General features: G+C 32.4%; 1 long non-coding RNA gene across 1 annotated transcript in view; it reads right to left on the bottom strand.

Annotated features, from left to right (window-relative positions):
* Nucleotides 1-25,138, bottom strand: part of LOC105862214 (uncharacterized) — a 103,158-nt gene that overhangs the window by 12,594 nt on the left and 65,426 nt on the right. Inside the window, exon 2 of the long non-coding RNA XR_012922428.1 lies at nucleotides 10,606-10,728. This is a non-coding gene — a long non-coding RNA (uncharacterized LOC105862214). The remainder of the gene's footprint in view (nucleotides 1-10,605; nucleotides 10,729-25,138) is intronic.

Raw genomic sequence — 25,138 nt, 5'->3', positions numbered from 1 at the left:
ATTTCACATTCTATCCCAATTTAGAAATTAGAATCACTAGTGAAGCAATTTGAGGAGCTTGAAGTATATTCTAAACCAGTTCCATAAAAGGAATGCCTTTTTGGCTCAATACCACTGAATAATTTGATAAGGCTAATAAAGCTAGTCATCTTTTAAGAATCAATTAGGTCAATCTGAATTTATTAATGATAGTTAGTATCTGTCAGTAATCATTTTTAGTCCAAAATCCATTTTGTTGCTTAGGAAATCTGGTTAATTTAGGATAAGTGGTTAAATAAGTGATAAAGTTCATGTAATCACGCACTAGAAAACAAGAAATGAAAAAAAATAGGTGTCTTCAACAAGTAATTCACAATAAATGATAACAAAGTTGATAAGCAAGAAAAGAACTTTGTATTAAAAATAGACACTAGAAGATACATTGAAAAAAATATCCAAACAGAAAAGAAATGTATAATCAGCACATAATTTAATATTTTAATGTATTCATGAAATTCATGTATTTTGTTAACATTGCTAATTGATACACATAAAATACAGCACAAAAATATTTCTATATGGTATTTTTTCTGAGTCTTAAGCAGGAAATGTGAGAGTATAAGGTTTTTATGCACATTACATTCACATTATCTCCTGAAAGACCTAATAAATATGTTATAGGTTGTAGAAATTAATTTATGGATGATTCTGAAGGCAGAAAAATCTCTAAATTAACCTTGCTTGAAGGAGAACTCAATGTCCTTATTCATTAAGACGTCTAACTGTGCTCAAGTAGAGTGTGGTAGATACTCCTCTTCCTTCAGATGAGGACTAAAAATGCAAACCTTTTTTCAAAATTCTTTTATTTATTTGTTCTCCTATTTTTCAAAGGAAAAGGACTCTTGATAATATGTAACTACATATATTCAGAAATTTCCTACAATAGGCTTCATTTGCGCCATATTCCTTCTAAACCTGTAACAGAATTTAGTATGTATGAAATCAGTGTAGCAGCCCAAGAAATAATGAATGTGAACTTTTTGTTTTAATTTTATAACTTACATTTTCTCTTCATTAGGTTAGGCTAACAATCTAACCTACCAAAGAATGTGTTTGTCAACAGAATGTCATCATAAATAGACATTGATATGGATTGCCCCATTCAGGTTTTTTATTATATGTGGCATAATGAAATGCAGGTGGCTTCAGTTTAAAATATTTCCCCTCTTTGTGGTAAGAAAACCATAAAAGAAAATATCCTAGACTATGGTTAATCAAGAGGTGGAAATTTACAAAAGTTTTTGTATGGAGAAAGAATAAGCATTTATCTTACTTCCCTATTCATTAAATGATTCAATATATTTATATGAAACTTAGAGCCTTTATGTCAAGTGTTGTGACATACACTGAATATAAAACAATGAACAATACTGCATGGTCTCTGTCATCCCAAAGTGGTACTATAGTCAGTATGCCACTGGAAGACATCATTTAAAAATTTTCTGATTTAGGTAAGAGAATTTTAAAAAAATGTTCTGACTTACAGCAGCATAGAAACATGTGGTCTACAGGAACTTGCCAGAGCTGATCAGTAATTTCACCATGATTACAACAAAAAGAAATCAAGCAAATCTTCAGCTACAAATTGAAAAATGGGATATGAACAAAATTAATAGGGTAAAGAAATAGAGAAAAAGTAAAGAGGAAAAAATTGAGACTGAGAAAAGAAAGTATTTCTGAAGAGGTAACTTTAAAACTCATTCTTAAAAGCTAGAAAATAACAACGGAAAAATCTGGGAAAATAACTTACAAGAAAGAAATAATCTCAGTTTTGAAGGTCTGAGACATGGAAACAGTAGCTATGTTTGAGAAAATAAATGGTAGCCAGGTCAGCTAGAACTTAATGGACACAGAGAAAAATGGTGAAACTGTAAGTTTTGTAGATAAGTAGAGGCTTTAACAGGAAGCAACACTAAAATGAGTTTTAATTTTAATAAAATTATACTGGAAATTCACTGAAACTTTTTTAAGTGGAGTGATATAAACCTGTTGTTTAAAAGTAATTCCATATACCATGTGAGAGAATGGATTTGAAAGTGACACAAGAAGAAGGATGACAAGGTATGGAAAAACTGCAACAATCAAGGCAATATTGACTGACTTATACAAGGTAAGTGGCAGTGGGGAATGCAGAGAAGTAGATAGATATAACTACAAATTTATATAACTGCTCTAGAGATTGTATATAGAGGAATGGAGAACAAATAGCCAAGTATAACCTCAATGTTTTGGCTTGGCAACTAAATTATTATGGTACCATTTACAGAAATAAGGACAATTGATGATGTTAAAAGGTTAAGAAGAATAGAAAACATTGGGTTTGCCAATGCAAAAGTATATGTTTAATACTTCTAACAAGCATTTTCTGTGGAGGATACTAGCAAATTATGATGGACAGAGTGGAAAGAGATAGAAGGCTGTTAAATTGATTGAGGGCTGAAATAACTCAGTGGTTGGAGTGTTTGTGTTACCATCCAACCAGGTCCATTTGCCTGCTACCCAAGAGGAAGCCAACACACTGAGACAGCAGGGATTACAGAAGAGAAAAAGTATAATTCCACATTGCATTAAGAAGGGAGCCTGGGGAAATTTCTCAAATCCATCTGCCCTAGAATATGAGAGACAGGGTTTTTAAGGATAGTTTGATGGGCCAAGGATTAGGCAATTAGATTTGCTAATTGGCTGGGTTCAGGTTGAAATTATTAGCTCCTTGGTATGGGCCACTGGTCTGGGTCTGGGTCAGTAAGCCAATCCACTGGAATGCAGGACCTGAAAGATATCTCAAAAACTGCCTTTGCATTCCAAAAGGGTTACGTTATCTACAGAAAAAGCTAAGAATCTTTATGAGTACTAGCTATGTGACTCTAGACTGGCAATTATGGAGAAGCAAACAAGGGGAAAGTGGCTAATTATTATTATTTTAGCTGGGCCTGTGCCTTATTTTTAGCAAGGCCTGTACCACAGTTCTCACACTTTATTATAGATAATTTGTAAGTGTGGTTTAAATTGGAGCTGAGGGAAGTGTTTTTAGTTTGTTTTGTTTCCTCTGAGGTTCATGTATGAGGCTGGTGCTATGACAGTGATGATGAGTATAATGATGGTGATGATAAAGTGTGATTATGTAATTGTTCATATATTGACATGACAATTTTTCTTATTTAAATAAAAATACTGCATATAGTCTACATCAAACTCTCATTTTATCCCTCTTGAGAGCATCTTGTCCTTTTCCTCCACCTCCACTAAATAATTACCAACAATTGTTCAAAAATTAAAGACAATTGTATTTTAAAATATTCTAGAGCTAGGAAGTTAATAAGTGGTGCTTTTATATAGTTCTCTGGTACCATTTTATCATTCAATTGCAAATCCCTGTAACTCAGCAATATTAATTTAAAATTGGAAATGTCAATGTCATTGGCATTCAAAATATATTTTGTCTATAAAATAGAAATCAAAGTATATCCTTACTTACAAGACCATTAGTGAAAATGTAATCTATAGGAATTCACCAGTACTTATAGGTAATTTCATCATAATTATAATTTTTTAAATTTATTTAATATCATGTTTACTTGAAAAAAAGCTAGCAAACTATGTGTTTTCTATAAATCAAGGTATTGAATCTTTTGTTTTGAGGTGCAATTTGTCTAAATAGGAGACCATTTGTTCACATTGAATGAAATATAATCTGGCAAATAGGTGAAACCTTTGAATCATTGTGCATTAACATAGCAGTAATAGGTTCAAGTTCAAGATCCAAAAACAGTGGTATGTGTGCAATTTTCATTATAAGACACAGTTTTATGTTAAACCCATATCTCTCTGGTTTTTTTTTTTGATAAGTCTCATTATCAGTATTCGCGAATCTTGTTAAACATTAAATTGCAAAACTAGATTAGCAAACATGTTCATATATTGAAACTTGCTTGGCTGTGTTTTTATTGTAGAGATTTGGGTAGTTTTGGTTTTATTTTGTTTTGTTTTCTAGTCTAATTATGAGTATCCTACAAACATAAGAGATAACCATAAATATGTATATTGAAGTAGGATATTGACCAAGGTAAGCCTTAATGTTTTCCCCAGCTTTTCTGAACTTTAGAGAGATTCTTCCTGACAACAGACCTCTGATATCCATTTTCTTAGAGATTTTACTTTAGAAAAATTCCAAGTGAAAATTCTTTCTCTGTGGCTTTGAAATGTAAATCTTATCCCAGCCTCTTGTCAGTTTTATATCCAAGAATGTCTTTCTTATGGACCTGGAAGTCATTCCTTTGAAATGTACTCATCAAGGAAGACTGCCCCTATCTCCCAGTCTTTGTGGGAGGGTAGGAACCTAACTTTCATAAGCACCATAGGGAACACAGACCACCTACTGACATTGACTAACCTCCCCACTTTTCCACTCACCCTAGCCCTCAAAAGCCCTCCCTCCTTTGGTTTTTGTGGCATTGAGTTCAATCTCTCTCCCTATTGCTATTGTCTTGAACCCTGTTGTTATAGTCTTGAATAAAGTTTTCCTTACCTGTTAGCTCTCTGTAGTGCAAATTTTTCTCTGACAATATAAATAACCTATATTCTCTACAGACAGTATTTGTAGCAAACCCACTGTTTGGAAAAATACACTTTCCTTCTATATCCCAGAATACCTAGAGTTTTTCTTTTTTTAGATTTAGATTTGTTGGGGGATGGGATTGGGCAAGGTTAAAAAATAGTGTACTATTGTTAAAGAGAGGTAGTGTATTTACAGGGTTTTTAACTTTTATGAAAAGTATTTCCTAGGTGTAAATATACCTGGGAAAATCAATGTAATTTAAATTCATAGAGTAATGAATGAATGATTGAGACAGTGAATAAGTAAATAAATATATAACTAAATACATTGAATATAATTCAATGCAGTTATGTACCATATCTTAACTAACAACATGTGATACTTTCAGACACTCCCATTTTTTTCTAGCGTGCTCTCAAGCTCTTTCTCTCTCTCTTGCTCTTGCTCTCACCCTCACATTCTGTCTGTCTTTCCCGTTTTTACTAGAATGTTGACACCACCAGACTTTAAAGTCCTTGAAGAACAGAATTACATTTAAATTTTTACAACTCTGTTGGTATAAAATAGATGTGTAATAGATGAATGGTTGTTACTTTGAAATATTAGCTCCTGATTCAAATGTATTTATCTTCTTTGCCTCGATTATAGTTTTATAATAAACCAACAATTTATGTTATTCATTATTGAATGACACAGATTATCAATAAAACTAGAAGTTAAACCTTGAAATTCTGCACAAGAAAGTTCTATATTAAAGAAAATAGTTAAAGAACTTTTGTAATAATAACAATAACTAACCTTAATGAAGTGTGTAATATCTATTAATATCAGATACTCTTCCAAGTGCTATACATTAATCCTCTTGTTTAATCTCTAAAACAAACCTAAGAAATAAATTCTATTATACAGAAGAAAGTAAAACTCAGAGTATTGATATAAATTCTCCAATTTCATACAGGCAGAAAGTGACAGGGCCAGGATTTGAACTGAGATTCTCTGATTTAAAGTCACTAATTTTGTATTATAATACTGAATACTTAGCTTTTTACAACTACTTTATTTCAAGGCATGTAAACAATTTACCGCCAACCTATATCCAGTGAAAAAAAGAAGTGAAACCTATTCTTAAGTAGAAAAGCAGAAAAGGATGTTAGCTCAACAAATACAGCAGTAAGCACAGATCCCATCAGACTAAAGGAAAGTGTACAAGGATCATCAAATTACTCATCTTTTCAAGAAAATGACAATGGCTTCAAAGGAAATGCTCAGGGGACAATATTAGGGCCTCTTCCAACCCTAATATTGTTCGGGTGAGTATGGAAAATAGAGGGCCAAGTTTGAACGTATAACTCAGAATCTCTTTTGTTTCTGTGGCTCAAAAATATTCAATTAGCAAGGTTGGGAGAAGAATCACAGTCCCAGCTGCAGAACTGACTTATGTCTCATACCTTGGTTGGTAGCACCAAAAGGAATGCCAATAGGTGGTTCTTACAAAAAGACCTGCAAATAGCGTGCTGGCACCAAGACATGAGCTTCACCAAGAACAAGGGTTAGGGGGTGGGGATAAAACCAAAAACACACAAAAAGACCAGCACATAAATGATGTTTTCCTGCGGAGAAATATCAGACTTCTGATCACTAGACTGTTATATAGAAATTTACATCAAATTACAATCTAGGTTAAGATCTAAAATGATGATTCTAACACCAGCTTGACTGATGATCAAATGCAAGCTGAAACTGCCTTATGGGCAAAATTCAGGTCTGTTGTCAAGATGAATAAAAATAAGTTAAATAATCAATGATATACATGCCGGAAATTCCAAAAACAATGACAGACTGAAAGGTCAGGTATTTTAGGACTTATACATGTTCTTAAAGTTTGAATGTAGCAATCATAAATTTAACAAAGACATCAGAAATCTGCACTTGAATATGCTAAGAAGCATATACTTTCACAATCAATTTCTACGTGCTTTCGTTTGAGCATAATTTTGAACAGATAAGAACAGGAAATGGTAAAGCTATTGACATTGCACATTTTGTGCTTATGTTCAGCTAAAAACTGGCATGTCAACTTACTTTTTTAAAAAATCATATTTATGACAGCTGTGTGGTCATATCTGAGTAAAGCAGCAATTGTAAATAAAATGTCCTGCTGTCTAGGTTACATCAACAGAATTGCCATGGCAAGCCACATGAGTAAGATCAATTATTTCATCCTCTCCTCACTTTTCCTTGTGAATGTCATATGATAGTCTGAGTTGCTTTTGTTTTACATTTATAAGTATCCCAATGCTGTCTGAAAAGAAAACTAGTTATTATTTTTTAATTTTTATATATTTTTTTATTTTAGCATATTTAGGGGTACAAATATTTAGGTTACATATATTGCCTTTGCCCTACCCGAGTCAGAGCTTCAAGCATGTCCATTCCCCAGATGGTGCACACCACACACATTAGGTGTGAATATACCCTCCCCTCCTCCCTCCTCTCACCTGCCCAACACCCAATGAATGTTACTACTATGTGTGCACTTAAGTGTTGGTCAGTTAATAGAAATTTGATGGTGAGTACATGTGGGGTGCTTGTTTTTCCATTCTTGTGATACTTCACTACATTAATGTACTGTCTACGCTTTTGGTATTGCTTTTTGAATTCCTTTACAAATTATTTTAAAAATCAGTATTATTACTGTTCTTTGAATTCTCTTATCAATATTCAGTGTATTAAAGAATAAAAAAACAAGTAAATGGCAAGAAACTTTACATTAAATCTATAACCAGTGATGAGAAGATATTCTCTTTAAATAGTAACTTAAGAAAAATTGTTTCAAACACTGTGGTGTTAAAATGAGTGTCATTAGTTCTCTGCTAATACAAAGGCTCAGTTCTCAGACACTTGTTCATACACAGAATTAACAAAGTCTTCCAGAATAAAAGTGAAGGCAGATAAGCTCCCTTTTCTGAAGTTCTTTCATCTCTGGAGTTTCAGCTCCTTCAGGTCTTGTTGCCACTGCAGGTCTCTGGTACCTCCAAAGAGGTAATTTCTCTATTTTATCTGGCTTTTCTAGTTTTGTTTGGTTGGAATGCTCACCTGATGCAAGTTACTCCATCCCATAAAGAAGGAGAATCTCTTCATCACAATTCATTTTTAAAAAATTATAGTGTATTTTGTGTTTATATGTGTATATCAAAAGATGTGGATTAAAGTTGTCTTCAACTAATTAAAATTACATTGAAACCTAATATTTGGATTTTAAAAGCTTAAGAAGGAGGGAAATGGGCATTTGTATAGTTCAGAGACTCTAGCTAGATTTCTTCCATGTGCAAGCTTGAAATAGTCTATAATCTACTTTTAAAGGATATTTATTATGTAGCATGCACTCATTTATATTCTACCTGACTTTTGCAATGGAGAAATAGATATTCTGTTCTATTCTATTCTTTCATAATCTCATCAGGCAATTACTACTTCTGGGAACAGATCTTAAACTGAGGAAAAAATAGGAAGAAAATTAGTTGGCTTATCCTAGCTAGGGGAGAAAAAAGGAAGTAATGAAGTAGAACTAAAGTTTAAATCCTAAAGGCAAATTGAAATACTACATATGTAGAAAGAGAAATGAAAAGCAAATAAACCTATAAATGAGAAAATAGATTTAACTAAACAAAAAATAAAAGGAAGAAAGAAACCAGTCTTATTTAATTGTTTCTTCTGTGTTGTTAGATAATATTTATGAAGTTATTAAGAATTAATTTTCATGTTGACTTGAATCTGGCAATGAGCAAACATGTTGTGAATTTTTTCACTATACAATTTTATTTCCTTTTTTAACTGTACAATTTTAGTTTAAAGTTTGATTTTATCCTTTGCTCATACTTTCTTGAATCTTTTACTTTTACTGATAAAATTCTCTTATTTTCCTAGTTTTTTTTTCAAAAATGGTAACATTCTCAGGTTTCATCTGCTAGTTATTTCTTCTCTGTGATCATTAGCAAATAAGTTATTGAGCTGTCTCTACAAATTGTTTTGTACTCCAGGGCAAGACTAAGCAAGTATGTTAAGCAAGTAAGTTAAGCAACTTTATCTTATATATTGCAATTTATACAATCTTACTATTTTATGACTTCCTGTAATGTCAACATTTAATTTTGTTAGTTTCCTTTGATGAATATTGCCTAGATATTTATAGCAAAGTTTAGACTGAAAGAGTTAGAAACAAAATGCCTTGTTATTCCTAATCAAATGCTCTTAGGCAAATGTTAAAGCATATTGAATTTGCTTTATAATCCATCAGCTATTTTTTTCTTGTTAGAATAAACAACAAGGAATAAACTAAGCCTAATGGCATGCATTGGAAAGAAGGTCTACTCAGAATTTACCATTTGGATTTATCTAATTAACCTATGTATTGAAATTCTTAATGTATATCTCTACAAATGTAATATACTTAAGTTGAAGTTAGAACATGATGTAATATTCTAAATCACACATTAAAACAAACATTTAAATATGCTTCACTTTAGTATTCTTATTAGTATTTTCTATAAGCCTGTATTATAATATTAATTTTTCACTATTATTTTTATGCATTACTTGACGATGATGATAATTAGAAACATGTCTTAGTCTTTTCATTCTGCTACAACAAAATATCGGAGGCTAGGTAACTTATAAACAACAAAAATTTATTGCTCATAGTTATGGAGACTAGAAAGTTTAAGATCAAGATGCCAGCAAATCTAGTGTCTAAGGAAGGTTTACTCTCTGTTTCAAGAATGGTGCCTTGTTTCTGTGTCCTAACATGATGAAACAGACAAACCAGCTCTCTCCGGCCTCTTTTATAGGGATACTAATCCCTTACCTCCCAGATGCCTCACCACACAATACTACTATGTTGGATTTCAACATATGAATTTTGGGGAGTTACAGATATTCAGACTATATCATAACATGTAAAAAATATTCACATTCTATTTTGCACACAAAACACCCATATTTACACACGAGAAAAGTAGCTGCTTAATTGTACTAATATATTCATGAGAAGATTGTGAAAATATATGTATATACCATTTCAGAGTCAATATTTTCATTCGTTTTACTTATAAATACTATAGAAAACAATAAATAGAAGAAAATTTCTAGACTTAACAAGTTTCAAAGTAGGAGTGAGGTCAGTAAGAAGTGGTAAATTGCAACAAACATTTAAAGAAGAATTAACTTTATTCTTCTCAAATTCTTCCAGAAAATTAAAGTGAGGGGAAGACTTCTAAACTCATTTTATGAAACTAACATTATCCTGATAGCAAAGTCAGACCCAGACATAAGGAGACAAGAATACTATAAGAAAGTATCCCTGAAAAATACATGCAAAAATCTTCTATAAAACCCAAGAAATTGAATTCAAGAGCACAGTAAAAAGATCATACACCATGATCAAGTAGATTTATTCCTGGGATGCAAGGATGGTTCAACATATGAAAATCAATTAATTTGTTAACCATGTTAATATAATAAAGAATAAAAATTGCATGATTATCCCAATAAATTCAGAAAAAGCATTTTATTTAATTCAACACATTTTCATGATAAAAACTCTCTACAAACTATAAATAGAAGAAAAGTATCTCAGCACAATCAAGTCTGCATGAAAGCTCATAGCTAACATCATACTCGAGGGTAAAAATCTGACAGCTTGTCTTTGAAGATCAGGAAATGAGGCAAGGATGCCCACATTTGACTCTTTTATTCAACGTAGTACTTAATGTCTTAGCTGTAACAATTAGGTAAGAAAAAGAAATAAAAGCATCTAAATCAAAAAGGAAGAAGGGCCAGGCACAGTGGTTCCTGCCTATAATCCCAGCACATTGACAGGCTGAGGTGGGAAAAATCTCTTGAGGCCAGGAGTTTAAACTAGCCTGGGCAAGATAGCAATGCCTCATCTCTACAATAAACAAACAAACAAACAAACAAACAAACAAACATTAGCTGAGTGTGGTTGCACACACCTGTAGTCTGAGTAGTTGTGAGGCTAAGGCATTGGGATGGCGTGAGCTCAGGCATTTGAGGCTGCAGTGAGTTACGATCATGCCACTGCACTTCAGCTTGGGTGACAGAGTAACACATTGTCTCTTAGAAAAAAAAAAGGAAAGGAAAGGAAGAAGTTAGATTTTCTGTGTTTGCAGATCACATGCACGTAGTAAACTTTAAAGACTCCATAAATTTTTCTAAATGTTAGAACTAATAAATAATTCACTAAAGTTGTATGATAAAAATTCAACTTATAATAATAATGTGTATTTCTAACACTAAAAATACAATATCTGAAAAGAACAATAGGAAAACAATACCATTTATAATCTCATCAAAATAAAAAATATTTAAGAATAAAGTTAACGATGGAGGTGAAAAGCTTATACAATAAAAACTATAAAATGTTAATGAAAGAAATTAAAGAAGACATAAAAAGATTGAAAGACATTCTATATTCATGGATTGGAAAAATTAATACTGTTAAATGTTCATACTATCCAAAGCAATCTGAAAATTCAGTGAAATCCCTGCCAAAATCCCAATGCCATTTTTTCAAAAATAGAAAAAAATCCTAAAATTCATATGTAACCACAAAAAAAATCCCCATGACTAGCTAAAGCAATCTGTAGAAAGAATAAAACTGGAGACACCATACTTCATGATTTCAAAATACATTACAAAGATATCATACAAACTACATCAAACTAAAAGTCTTCTTAGAGCAAATGAAACAATCAACAAAATGAAAAGGCATCCCACAGAATGGGAGAAAACATTTGAAAACCATGTATTAAATATGCAATTAATTTCCAAAATATAAAGGGAGTTCTACAACTCAATAGCAAAAAAGAAAAAAAAATACAACTATAACTAGATTAAAAATTGAGCTAAAGACTTGAGTAGAAATTTATTAAAACAAGACATACAAGTGACTAAAAGTTACATAAATAGATGCTCAGTGTCACTTATTATCAGGAAAATGCAAATCAAAACCATGTTGAAACAGCACTTCACACTTGTCAGGTAGCTAATATCATAAAAACCAAAGAAAAAAAGGATGTGGAAAAATTAGAATACTGTACAGTTAGTGGGAATAAAAAATGATATATCTATTATAGAAAACAATATGATGGTTCCTCAAATAATTAAACTTAGGACTACTATAGCATCTAGCCATTCAACTCCCTAATATTTATGCAAAAAATTCAAATCAGGAGCTTAAAGAGATATTAGCACTCTCATGTTCATTGCAGCACTAGTCACAATAGCCAAGATGTGAGAACAACCTAAATGTCCATCAAGGAATGAATGGATAAAGAAAATGTGGTATATACATACAATGGGATATTGTACAGCAGTGTGTGACAACATGATGTCATTTCTTAAAAATGAAATTTGTCATTCTTTAAAATTACATATGTCATTCCTTGAAGTCATTTTCTTAATTTTAAAAATTGATATTTTGCAATATATGGCAACATAGATGAACTTTGAGGACATCATAAATGAAATAAAATAGTCACAGAAGGACAAATACTGCAAGATTACACATATATAAGCTCTCTAAAATAACCAAATTAATAGAATCAAAGAGTGAAATATTGGTTACCAGGGGCTGGAGTGCAGGGGAAATAGATGTAACATCAATTGACTAAATAAATTAATTCTGGAGATCTGCGGCCAACATTGTACCTATAGTGAACGATACTGCAAGGTTCACTTAAAATTTTCTTAAGAGAATAGGTCTCATGTTAAGTGTTATTACTACAGTAACATTAGATTTAAAAAAAGAAGTCTCAAAGTTTGTATTTTAACATATATATGTATTTATAATGATATACAATGAATTACAGAGCATTTGTTTCTTGAGTTTCCAGTTATTCTTAATTCATGAATATATTTTACAAGTTAAGAGAGAGTCCTTGTGTATTATTATTTCTAATTTTTATTTTATTTTATTTCTGAGAAAAATACTATGTTCTAGAATTCTTAATGATAAAGTATGTATTTTTACCAGCGTAAGTAACACAGTCTGCAAAGCTGAAGTTTTCCAAATATTTAATTCTAGAATATGTTTTAAAAATACTTCCCTTATATAAGAATATGTTTTCATTTCCATAGTAAAAGTGATTTTTATAACTAAAGTTGTATTATGAGTCATTAGCATAAATCTAGGATCTACTTAATGCAATTTTTATACATATATGGAAATAATGCATATATTCAATGATAATATTTAACAAACAATTTTAAGTTTTGCTTGAAGCAAGACAAAGAATTAAAGAAATATTAAGACAAACTATTTGTATGCTGTCTCATTTTTTATTGGCTCTTGAAATGCAATTTATGATTCAAAATGGAAACTCCCTGATTACCTTGCAAAGTTGTCCTTTTGGATAATTGTCATGGGACTAAACCAACCATAATCATTCCGTAAGAACAATTTCTATATTAGTTCTTTGACCATCATAGTGTAGTGGATTGAATATTTTCCCTTCCCCTCCAAATTCACATTCACATGGAACCTCAGAATACAATGTTATTTGACATAGAGTCTTTATAATAATTTGTTAAAAATCTCAGAATAAGTCACCTTGGATTTAGAATCGGCCCTAAATCCAATGACAGATATCTGTACAAAAAGAGAAGACACGGATACTCAGAGGGAAGAAGGCCACGTGAAGATGGAAACAGATTGAAGTTATGTTGCCATAAGCCAAGGGATGCCAGTGGCCAACAGCAGAGGCAAGGGAGGATTCTTCCCTAGAGCCGTCAGCAGTAGCATGGCTGTGCTGACATCTTCATTTCCGACTTCTAGCCTTCTGGTCTGTGAGGCAACAAATTTTGTTGTTTTAAAATACTGAGTTGTTGGTACTTTGCTATGGCAGCACTAGGAAACTAATACATTTGATATGAATTACATTGGAAAGTAACCTCACAACAGACACTCTAGCACTGTTTTATTTGAGTTACTATGAAAACTTATCTGGCCAGAGTATAATAGAAAGGGATCCAGTTGTGGACAAGCAAAGAAAACACATAGCCTGCCAATAAATGCCATCTTGGCCCAGGGCAGTGGCTCATGCCTGTAATCCTAGCATTCTGGGAAGCCCAGGCGGGAGGACTCCTTGAGGTCAGAAGTTTGAGACCAGCCTGAATAAGGGCGAGATCCTGTGTCTACAAGGAAAAAAAAAAAAAAAAGAAAAGAAAAGAAAGAAGAAAAGAAAAGGAAAGAAAAGAAAAGAAAAGAAACGAAACGAAACGAAACGAAACGAAACGAAAAGAAAAGAAAAGAAAAGAAAAGAAAAGAAAAGAAAAGAAAAGAAAAGAAAAGAAAAGAAAAGAAAAGAAAAGAAGGAAAAGAATTGTCAGGTGTGATGGCATGTGCCTGTAGTCCCCACTACTCAGGAGGCTGAGGCAGGAGGATCACTTGAGCCCAGGAGTTTGAGGTTGCTATGAGCTAGGATGATGCCACGGCACTCTAGCCAGGATGATAGAGTGACTCAAAAAAAAAAAAAAAAATCACTGCTGACATCGGTGGGATCAAAAAATAAGTTACAGGATTGCAGAGTCATGCATTAAACTATGAAAATTCATAAAATTAATATTTCTGAGAACTTAGTATGTGCCAGGAGATGTGCTAGGCATGGAGGATATAACAGCATTAAAAAACAAACAAAATAAAAACCAAAAAAATACCACTAGCTTCAGCTCTTAAGGTATCTTTGGTCTATTAAAAATGAAGCAAAGAATATGTATTTCAATTCATGTTATTAACTACTATGAAAAGAGTATGCATTAGATGTTATTGAAATATACAAAAGGTTTTAATTCCATCTACAACAGTGATTCTTGACCTTAACTAGCATTAATATCAACTAAGAAGTTTTAAATAAAATTATAAACTTGATATCTTCCCTAAGAAATGCCAAGTTAACTGTTCTGTTTTAATTTGTTTGCTTGCTTGCTTTTTGTCTTGTTTTTAACTTTCTTAGTTAACTCTAATGACAGAATTTTTAAATTCTATTGGAGTGCTGGCTTTCAACACTGATGCTCTTTTTATCTCATGGTAAAATGGTGAGAACAATAACATATTCCCCCATGATATAAGATATATTGTGCCTGGATACATGGGGTTTGGCTAGCAGCTGCTCCTGCAGCCAGTTCGACTTGAAATGGCCCAGCAGCAAGCAGTGGCTGACAGCACAAAAAAACTCAATTATGAATATATATTCTAGATGAGTAGCCTGAATTCATTGAAAATCATATTCAAATGAAGTTGACTCAAATCCCATACTACTTACGGTGAGAACCACATGTTTTCCATGTTCATTAAGTATCCAGGAGAAGTGGCCTTTTTATTAGTCACAAATGGGTCCATACTGCCTTCACTTTTTTAAGTTTATTAATATTTTCACCATCTCCGGCAAACATAAAATTGTCCTAGATTTGTAATATTATAACTAATTCTCCAATCTCCCAAAAAACATTTTTGTGGATAGCAAACTATTTGAAGGTTTTGTCTCACTAGTCTCTGAGTCATTCTCTTTCTCTTTTACACACATACACACAAATATACACACTCATGAGCATATATTATACCCACATTTGTTACATACTTTTATTAGGAAATGAATGTAAAAAGGAAATACCAAATAGCATATGCCAAATACTGAGCAGTAAAAAGATACTAAAAATCATAGATATATTTGTTCAAGAGCTCTTGAGAATTTTTCTTTGTTTTTCCATAACAAAAATGAAAAATCTAATTCCTATCCTCATTAAATCTATTAGCTCCTTGAAATGAAGATGCTTTTCTCTTGAACTTCTAATAACTTCTCTAAACCTAACAAAACCACTGATCTTGTAAATGACCAGGAGTTCCCCTATGGGCCTGTCTGTTCTTCAATGTTAGTTTATTCTCAGCTTGTAAGCTTGTGAATACAATTTCAGTCTTCAACTTTAAAGATCCAAAACCAAACAGGAGAAACTGTGCCTATATTTCTTATGCATGTCTCTAAAACATCCTTCTATGTTACCAGAGGCAGAATAATTAATTAATTGTGCTAGTATTTGCCATCTGATTGCATTTGTCAGAATAGATTTTCATTTCTCTAAAGCATGTCATATCACCATGTTAACTTCTTCAATTACATCTCTCTGAAGAAATTATGCCATGTATTATGCACTCTTTTAAAAGACTTTTTATTATAATCTTCTTTTATTTTCTATATAATCAGCATATAGTTGATATTTCACAAACATTAGTTCCCTGCTCTCTTCCTGTGAAAAATTCAGAAAATTCTGGTGTATGGTAAAACAAATTTCAAGAAGTAAATCGAGAAGTAGATTATGCCTGTAACTGAGAATCAGAACTATTTAGACTTGATGCTGTAGGAAAACATAAAAAAAAGTGAACATAGAATTTGTAAATATAGCATGCAAATAGGTATTACAGATCAGCATATGCAAAAAGCCAGTAAATTGTCATTGATATTGTTGAAGTCAATCTGCTTCAACAGAGTATCAGGTCTATATTGATGGAAATGAAAATAAAGGAGAATGTTTTACCCTAAGAATACCTTGGAAGTAAAGATTAATAGAATTGGTTGAGTAACCTATTAGAGTTAAAGTAACAACATTTTGATGCCAGGAACAAGAAGAAGATGAGTAATGTTAAAGTCAGAAACCAGAAATTGGAAAAGTGGTGAGTTTTAGGAGCCCCTAATAAAATTCATGTTAAAATTCCTAAGGTTGTAATAAACATTCAAATGGACATCTTCTAAGGATGTTTGTGTGCATGTAAATGAACTAGACTTAATTGTTATAGATCTTACGGTTATAATTATATGAAGTATGCCACACTGTTTTTCAATGGAAAATCTGAAACTCATTTTTCTCTAATACCAAGGTTAGAAGGTTTTTTACTAAGACAAAATTGGAAAAAAGAACACTGAGAGAACCAAAGTGTTGTAAGACATGTAAAAGCAAGCCGAAGCAAGATAGAAGACAGGGAGAGAGTTTGAAGATCAAAAAATGATTAAAAAAAAAAAAAAGAATAAAAGAATCTTCACCTAAATTCTATAAAGGGAAAAGAGAAAGAATAGGTATTACAGATAACTAATCAAAGGAGTTGTCCTTCAAAGAGCAATCATAACATTAAAGGCAGAATCCAGAATCCATAGGTGTTAAAAGGAGAAGGAAGAAAATAGAATTGCATGGAATAATTTTGCCCAAAAGATTGATAGTTAAATAGAAAAACACTAAATTAGAGAAAACAGGATAAATATGTGCATTTTTAAGGCTGCTTGCCACTTGGAATTCTTGAGGACTTTTTGAGTTGGGCAAAGCAAGTAATTATAGTAATTATTAATTTCTCTATTCATAAAAAGACACTAAAATACTTGGATTATCTACCTAACAGAATAACAGGAGAATATGATCATATAGATAAATGGTAGAGGAGACCTCTAAACAATTATATAGTCGTTTATTATGATATTCATAACTGACTTCATTATTAATAACTAGCTACAATATAATAAAGTCTTATATTCTTTGGAATAAAATATTACATTACTACATTGCGCTCTCCATTATGTATTATCCAAATTAAATAGAGAATGTAATCTAAATTGTTTTAGTGGACATTTGCCTATCCAGTGTCTCTTTAAGAAGCAGACAGCTCTGTAGGTTCAGTCATGAGCCACAGAATAACCTTTTCGACAACGATGGACCACCTATGCTATGCTGGTCCCATAAGATTATAATAGTGTATTTTTACTGTACTTTTTCCATGCTTAGATATGTTTCCATACACAAATACTTACCAATGTGTTGAAATTGCCTACAGCATTCTGTAGAGTAACATGCTATACAGATTCATAGCATAGGAACAATAGTCTATATTGCATAGTCTAGGTGTGTAGTAGATTTGCATAAGCATATTCTATGATGTTCACACAATGAACTCACATAATGACACATTTCTCAGAACATATCCCCATGTATCATTAATAGTGATGCATGACTTTATCTGCATCGAAAATGCCATCAACATTCCTCTGAATTACCTAATGTCCTCCTACCATCACCCCTCTTCTTAATCTAGCTGCAATTTAGCGTCAACAGAATAGTTAAAGTAATCCTTTCAAAATATAATTTGGATTATGTCATTCCTTTGCTCAAAACTTTCCAAAGTCTCCATACTTCATTCATAATAAAAGTCAAAACCAGTAGTGATTTACAGTTTCTGACTTCATCACCTCACTCTCCAATTTTAACAACACTAGGCTTCCTGCTATCTCTCTAACATATTAGAGAGGTCCTGCATTCCTGTATTAACCTGGCAGGAATGCTACTCTCCTAGCTACCTGCATGACTAACCCCACACTGCATGCAAGTCTTGCTCTAGTATGACCTTCTATAAGTCCCATCCTAAGTGCCATATCTAAAGTAGCAACCCCATGCCCCATTTCATAAGTCTCAGCACTCCCAAGCCTTTTTATTCTACTATACTCTTTATTATATTTTTCAAAGTCTGTATCACCTTCTAAAATATCATATAACATACTTATTTACATGTTTACATTTGTATTCTTATTTCCTGAACTAAAATATAAGGTAAATTAACACATATTTTTCTTTCCTTTGGGCTATGTGTGCAAAGCAGAGTGTCTGGCTCATTGTAGGTCTTCACTGAATATTGATTGCATGCAGCCTTTGAACTGCTAGTGGATATATTTGCCACCAACTGCTTCTACCGCTCTCTAGTGGTAAAAGTAATAGAACTGGGTTATCTGGAGAGCATAGGACAGGAAATCATTCCTCCTTACTTAATTATATACGATGGTACTTGTCACTTTTGTTGTTAATATTTTTAGCATCTATTTGTATAAGAACCATTAGAGATAAGCCTTGATTCTGAAAGTAGATGTATATTTCCACCAGATGGAGGAAACTTTCTAGAAAATGAAGGCAACACAAAGGTAAGAGTAAACTGAGAAGCTGAGTAAGAGAAAGGAAGACACATCCTTTATAATATCTACTTAATTTCAGGGTAGAACTTTGCCATAGGCTAAATCAACCTCTTTTAAAACTACTTATATGAGCTAATTTTTACTCAAAAAATTTAATTCAGATTTCTGGTAATTGTATCCCCAAATCTCTTCCTAACACCATGGACATAGGGAAGTTATATTGCTTTGTTGCTGTAGCTTTATCATTGTTTCTCTGACAGTTAATTTGTCTAGACAATTTATAACATTTTGCTGAAATGCATAAATTATTTAAAAAATCATGTCTAATTGATGCCACACTCCCTGTAAATTTTAGGATGGCACTAATAGTTCATTAAAATAATTTTAGATACATTAGATATTTCAAAATAAAACTTTCTTCTTGATATAGAACATTTTCAAACTCAGGTTTATAATCTTATTTACATATATTTGATAAGTCACCATTTTTTCCTGATCTCTTTCATTTAGGAAAAACAGCTTGTCTTCAATCATTTTGTATTTATAAATATGCTCATGACTACCTTTTACCAGTACTATGAAATCTTTACTTTTTTCTCTTAACTCTGATTTTCTTTAATTCACATTTTGTTTGCTCTGTAGTAACATGAACAGACCTCAACTTCCTATTTTCTAAATTGTACAGGAGCTTTTTGTATGAATTCATATTACCCTAAATCTCGTACTTGCCTTCTCATTTATCTCAGATTTCCTTTTAGCTCCCAATCCATTTTATGATCCAGTTTAAAATGCCTATTTTTCTAAACATATAGAGAGATCTGCAATCTCATTTAATTTTACTCCTTATTCATCTGCTCCTTTGCACAATGTTACAAATATTTCTTATAGGAGAACATTTTCTGCTATTTCTAATGATTACTTTGATGTCTTCTGTTTAATCAGTATTTTGCGTTCCTTAAAACTCAATATAAAATAATTTTAATGCATTTCCTCAAAGTTTCTCCTCTACATTACTTTATTTATAGTTTGCTTCATAAAGTAAAAACTCCATTAAATACAAATGTCCCATAACTTATACATTTTTGTAATATTCACTATTTCTTAGTATATTTGTACTTTAAATAAAACTTTTCCAATTTACTCTTACAATTCTCTACATTAATAACAGAGAAGACATTGTTATTAACAGAAGAAATATTGTTTCCACAGCTTAGTGAATATTATTTATATGGTTTTTGTCAGTGTCCTTGATAGTTCTAATTGCATTAATTCACAAGGGAATCAGCATGTCTCTACATTTCTATTATTTGTCATAGCTTAGCAAATATATTATTTTCTGTATATTCATTTTTCATAAAACATGTTCAGAATTATAAGATTGCTCTAAAGTAATAAAATTATAGCATAATTATGAAATTATTATAAATTTAAATATATATGTATACACATAAATGGATTTCTATTAACCAAACATACTTTTTCTACTAAATGTAAGCCCTAAGGGGACATATTATTACTATCAATAGTAATAAATTTGGTGTTAGGAGGTGTAGTTTTAGTAAAAGATGCAACACACCTCACCCAATGGTTCATCTGAAGGGAAACCACTAAACAAGGAGAAATGAGTGGGGAAAAGTATAAGAAGTATTTATAAGCCAACATCCACTATCCTACTCAATGTTACTGGGAAGGGTAGAACAGATTGTTTTGAGTTTGGAAGATTCCTGGAATAATTGAAAATACACAAACCATTAACAAAGGGAAAAATGGGTCCCAAATGCTGAAATCTCACACCCCTTCTACCTCCCTGTTCTTTCAGAATGCTGAAAGGTAGACTTAACTCTGAACAAGAGTTTAGAACACTCTTCTTTGAAAAATTTGGTTTGTGAGGAAGGAAGAACCAAAGTTCTGGAATGAGAAATCACCAACTAAATATTCCATTCAGATCAGCCTACAGTGAATTCCAAGTTCATCATGTTAAACCTTGGGTTCACAATTTGATGTCAGAGTTTTTCTTTTAAAATATTTTTTTCTTTTTCTTTTTTTTATTTCAGCATATCATGGGGGTACAAATTTTAAGGTTTCAAATAATGCCCATGTCCCCCCTCCCCCACAAGTCTGAGCTTCAAGCGTGACCTTCCCCCAGACAGTGCACATCTCACTCATTATGTATGTATATACCCGCCCCATCCCCCTCCCACCCGCCCAATACTCAATTACTGTAGTTCCTATGTGTCCACTTAGGTGCTACTCAGTTAATACCAGTTTGCTGGTGAGTATATGTGGTGCTTGTTTTTCCATTCTTGGGATACTTCACTTAGTAGTATGGGTTCCAGCTCTAACCAGGAAAATACAAGATGTGCTATATCACAATTATTTCTTAGAGCTGAATAGTACTCCATAGTATACATATATCACATTTTATTAATCCACTCATGAATTGATGGGCACTTGGGTTGTTTCCACAGCTTAGCAATTATGAATTGTGCTGTTATAAACATTCGAGTGCAGGTGTCTTTTTTGTAGAGTGTCATTGGATCTTTTGGGTAGATGCCCAGTAATGGGATTGCTGGATCAAATGGTAGATCCACTTGTATCGCTTTAAGGTATCTCCATATTAAAATATTTTTACTCTTACATATAAGCCAACAATCAAGAATTATCAGATATCTGAAGACAGCCTCTAATCTGAAAAAAAAAATTTTCATAAATAGAATAGAAACCAATTGTTGAAAAAAATTATGAAGGGATTAAAAATTATTGTTAATATTTTAGAAATATAAGACAATATATTGCAACCCTGATTTTATACTGTAAAGAATATTTCAAAAATTAAAAAGAACTTAAGATTTAAAACCTGATAATAGAAAAGAAAACTCTATATAAAGATTATTAATAAAGTTGGAATATTCAAGAAAATTGATGGAAAAGAGGGTAAGAATAGAAGATAAAAATTAATTAAATTAGATGATCAGAATAGAAAATCCTGCACACAAGGTTTAGCACTTCCATAAATAAAGATTACAAAGAAAATACAATGAAGAAAATTATGAACTTTACAGAAGCAAAGAATGCACAGTCACATTAAAGAAGACCACTAAGTGATTACATTTGATGACAATAAATTCATGCCAAATTTCATTCCATAAAGCACATGTTTGTGGAATATCAGAGCACTACATAAAATGAGAAAAATCAAGAAGCTTCTAGAGAAAATATTAAAGGTCTCATACAAAGTATCGGATATCAGACTGGTGTAAAATTTCTCAACAGCCTCTCTGGAAGCAAAAAGACAATAGAATGCACCTAAAATATTCTGATGGACAATAATTTCCAACCCGCAAAATCCATACTCAGAAAATTAGGTATGCAAGTCGAATAAGAATATTTTCAGACATTAAAAAATCTCCATAAATTTTTCTCCTAAATTAAAAAAAATTTTTTTTCTCCCAATGAACAATTTCAAATCTGTTATTGGAAGATGTGTTCTCTAAGAGAGTAAGCCAAGAAAGAGAAAAAAACAGCATGAAGTTAAAAAAAAAAAAATCAAGAATAAAAGAAAGGTGAGTAAAATTCCCAGGAGGACAATGAATTGAGACACAAACCTGAGACATTTGCCCCAGATATGAAGGACCGCCAGTTCATACTGGACAAGTGTGATCCAGAAGACCATTACTTTTCAGACTACGATTTGTAGTGCTATTTCATCACATTTTTCTCTTGAGGACCAAATAGCTAGGTTAGCAGACCAAGATTGTTTTTTTTCACCTTGCTTGTGCTGACCATGCATTAATAAAGCCCTGATCTCTCTCTTTACACCACTACCTAGATCAGTTGAGGTCATTTATCACCCAAAAGTGTATGCTTTTCCTTTTCCTGAAAGCTGAAGGTAGGCCATCATGAAGATAGAGGAAAAAGATACAGAGAAACTCATTTTCACTGATCATATTCTTTCATTCATGAACGGCGTTTAACAAGTCCCAAAAATAGTCCTGCCCAATATTTAGACTATGATAAGACTTGTTATTTAGTTGCTATTTGTTATTTGTTTGCTAGTAACAACAAAATGCATATCCAGCACTTACCATGTACAAGGCTCCATTATGCACAACTTTGAGAAAATTAACTTCTTTTATGTTCATACTGTCTCACCTTTGAAATGAGGATAATTGAAGTCCTAATTGCATGCGGTTATGTTTTATTAAGATTAAATAATACTATATAGATATGCATAGACACATTTATTTATATATTTATATATATATAGTAAATTCTCAGCACATAGTGCTACTATATATTGTCATCATATAAAACAAAAACCTGATCTTATCATTTTTCTCCTTAAAAATTCAAAGTCTTCTGTATGATTACTTCCACCCCCATCTTATTATAAACAAGGTCTTCAGCATATCATGCAAGAAACTTTATGCCATGAATTCTGCTATTTCTCCAAAGACACTTCCTACTGCTTGCTGATCATACATGACTCACAGGAAAGGCTACATCAATTTTCCTGGAATGTTATTACCTATAAACAGCAATTGTGCTTATCAAACCGAAGTGAAATGCTCTCATTTACAAACATTCCTCTCACTCCCATATGCACACAAGTTGGATGAGATACCCATAAGAGTTTTTATATGCCCTATTACTCCTATTTCTACACTATGACATCCTATTTTAATTGTGTTTTTGCCACTAAGCAGAACTTCCTAAAGTCTAAAAGATCAGTTTGCTTTTTGTAATTTTCTCTCTATTTTCACTTTTTGGTTGACGACAGCATGTATTTATTTGGTGTCTCCTGTGTACCAGGCTCTCTTCCATTTATTCTTTCTTTTTATAAAGTGTTTTATTTGTTGCAAAACATTACTCAAGCATTTAAAAACTGCAAATAGTACTTGTCAAAGTCATTTCCCTCTATTTACAATCTAATTAAATGCAGTTCAAATCTTCTTTTTGGTTCTGGAGCTGAAGGTCAATTGATGTATTACATTCCAGCCCAAAATACTGTACCATTAATCACTCCTGAGTTCCTCTATGTAATATTGAACTGTTTATTATGGGTAAAGTGGATGAGGCACTTTAAACCTCATGGTGCACCACTTCACTTGCTTTTGGCCTCATACCTGCACATCTGGAATTACTAGTGGACTCTACAATTTCCAGGGTAGAGGGTACATCCTCAGATCTACTGTTTTGACTAGTCTTTTTTTTCCTGGACATTATAACCTCTAAATGAATGTAGATAGGAGTTTCTTGTATATTGATAAGCCTATTAATAAACGTGGGGTCTTATGAAAATGCAGATTCTGAATTAGTAGGTCAATAATGGGACCTGAGGTCCTGAATTTCTAAGTTTTTCTCAGTGATACTTATGTGGACCATCTGCAGAAATGAATCAAAGTAGCAAGGGTCTACTGGAGAGATCAGAGAATTAAGACTCATGAATAGTGGTGGTGAGGATGGCACAGATCCTGTTCCAGATCCCTCTAAAAGTAAAATCCTGTCATTGGAGCAACAAAGCTGCAGTATTCCGGTGCTAAAATACGATTTCTTATCCAACAGGGAAGCCATTGAAGGAGGGATTACATGTATCTTAACATCTTTACACGAACTGAAATGTTCTATTCCATAATAATAACCTATCAATTGCACACTTTTTTTTTTTTTTTTTGAGACCAGATCTTGCTCTGTTGCCCATGCTAGAGTACAGTGGCATCATCATAGCTCACAGCAACCTCAAATTCCTGGCCTCAAGCAATCCTGCTGCCTCAGCCTAGTGAGTAGCTGGGACTACAGGCATATGCCAGTATGCCCAGCTAAATTTTAGATTATTTTTAGAGATGGGATCTTACTTTGTTGCCCAGGCTGATCTCATACAATTGGCCTCAAACAACCCTCCCACCTCAGGCCCCCGAAGTGCTGGTTTTATAGGCTCATGCCACCATGCCAAGCCTATATTGCCCACTTTTATTGAGCTCTTGTTTTATACTGAGTCCTATGTATAATATTTTAAGTATTTTATATGCATTTCTGATTTGATTCTATCAAAATCCTATATTACAGATGAGAAAACTGAGACATGATGATATTAATATCTTGCCTCAAAATCAATAAGGTAGTAAGTAGTTTACCTGTGATTTGAACCTATTAATTGTGATTATTGTGCTTATATTATTAACAAAGTTCTAGGGATTACAGAATTTAGAGTCTAAATATGGGTAAAAATATGAAAAAAATAGTTTTAACCCAACCAAAGAGGAAAATAATTGTTGCAAATTTAATTGAGTCTAAACATTGGTTGTTAATTTTAGGTTTTGTTTTCCTCCCTTTCTTTGAAGATCTTTATATATTTTAAATAGGAAGTTCAATCTAGTTATTGCAAAGATGCCAGCCATATGGCATTAAATCAGAAGTCTCATGAATTATTTGGAAGCTTCTTTTGATCTCAGTTGTGAAAACAGCATGATCTCATTTTGTGTCAATCCTCTGGATTTATTTTGGTATCTTAACCTATTTAGAATAACTT

The sequence above is a fragment of the Microcebus murinus genome, chromosome 13 (genome assembly GCF_040939455.1).
Source record: "Microcebus murinus isolate Inina chromosome 13, M.murinus_Inina_mat1.0, whole genome shotgun sequence".
Classification (NCBI taxonomy): domain Eukaryota; kingdom Metazoa; phylum Chordata; class Mammalia; order Primates; family Cheirogaleidae; genus Microcebus; species Microcebus murinus.
Note: the sequence above shows the minus strand (reverse complement) of the source record. Positions and strands in the feature narration are given on the sequence as shown.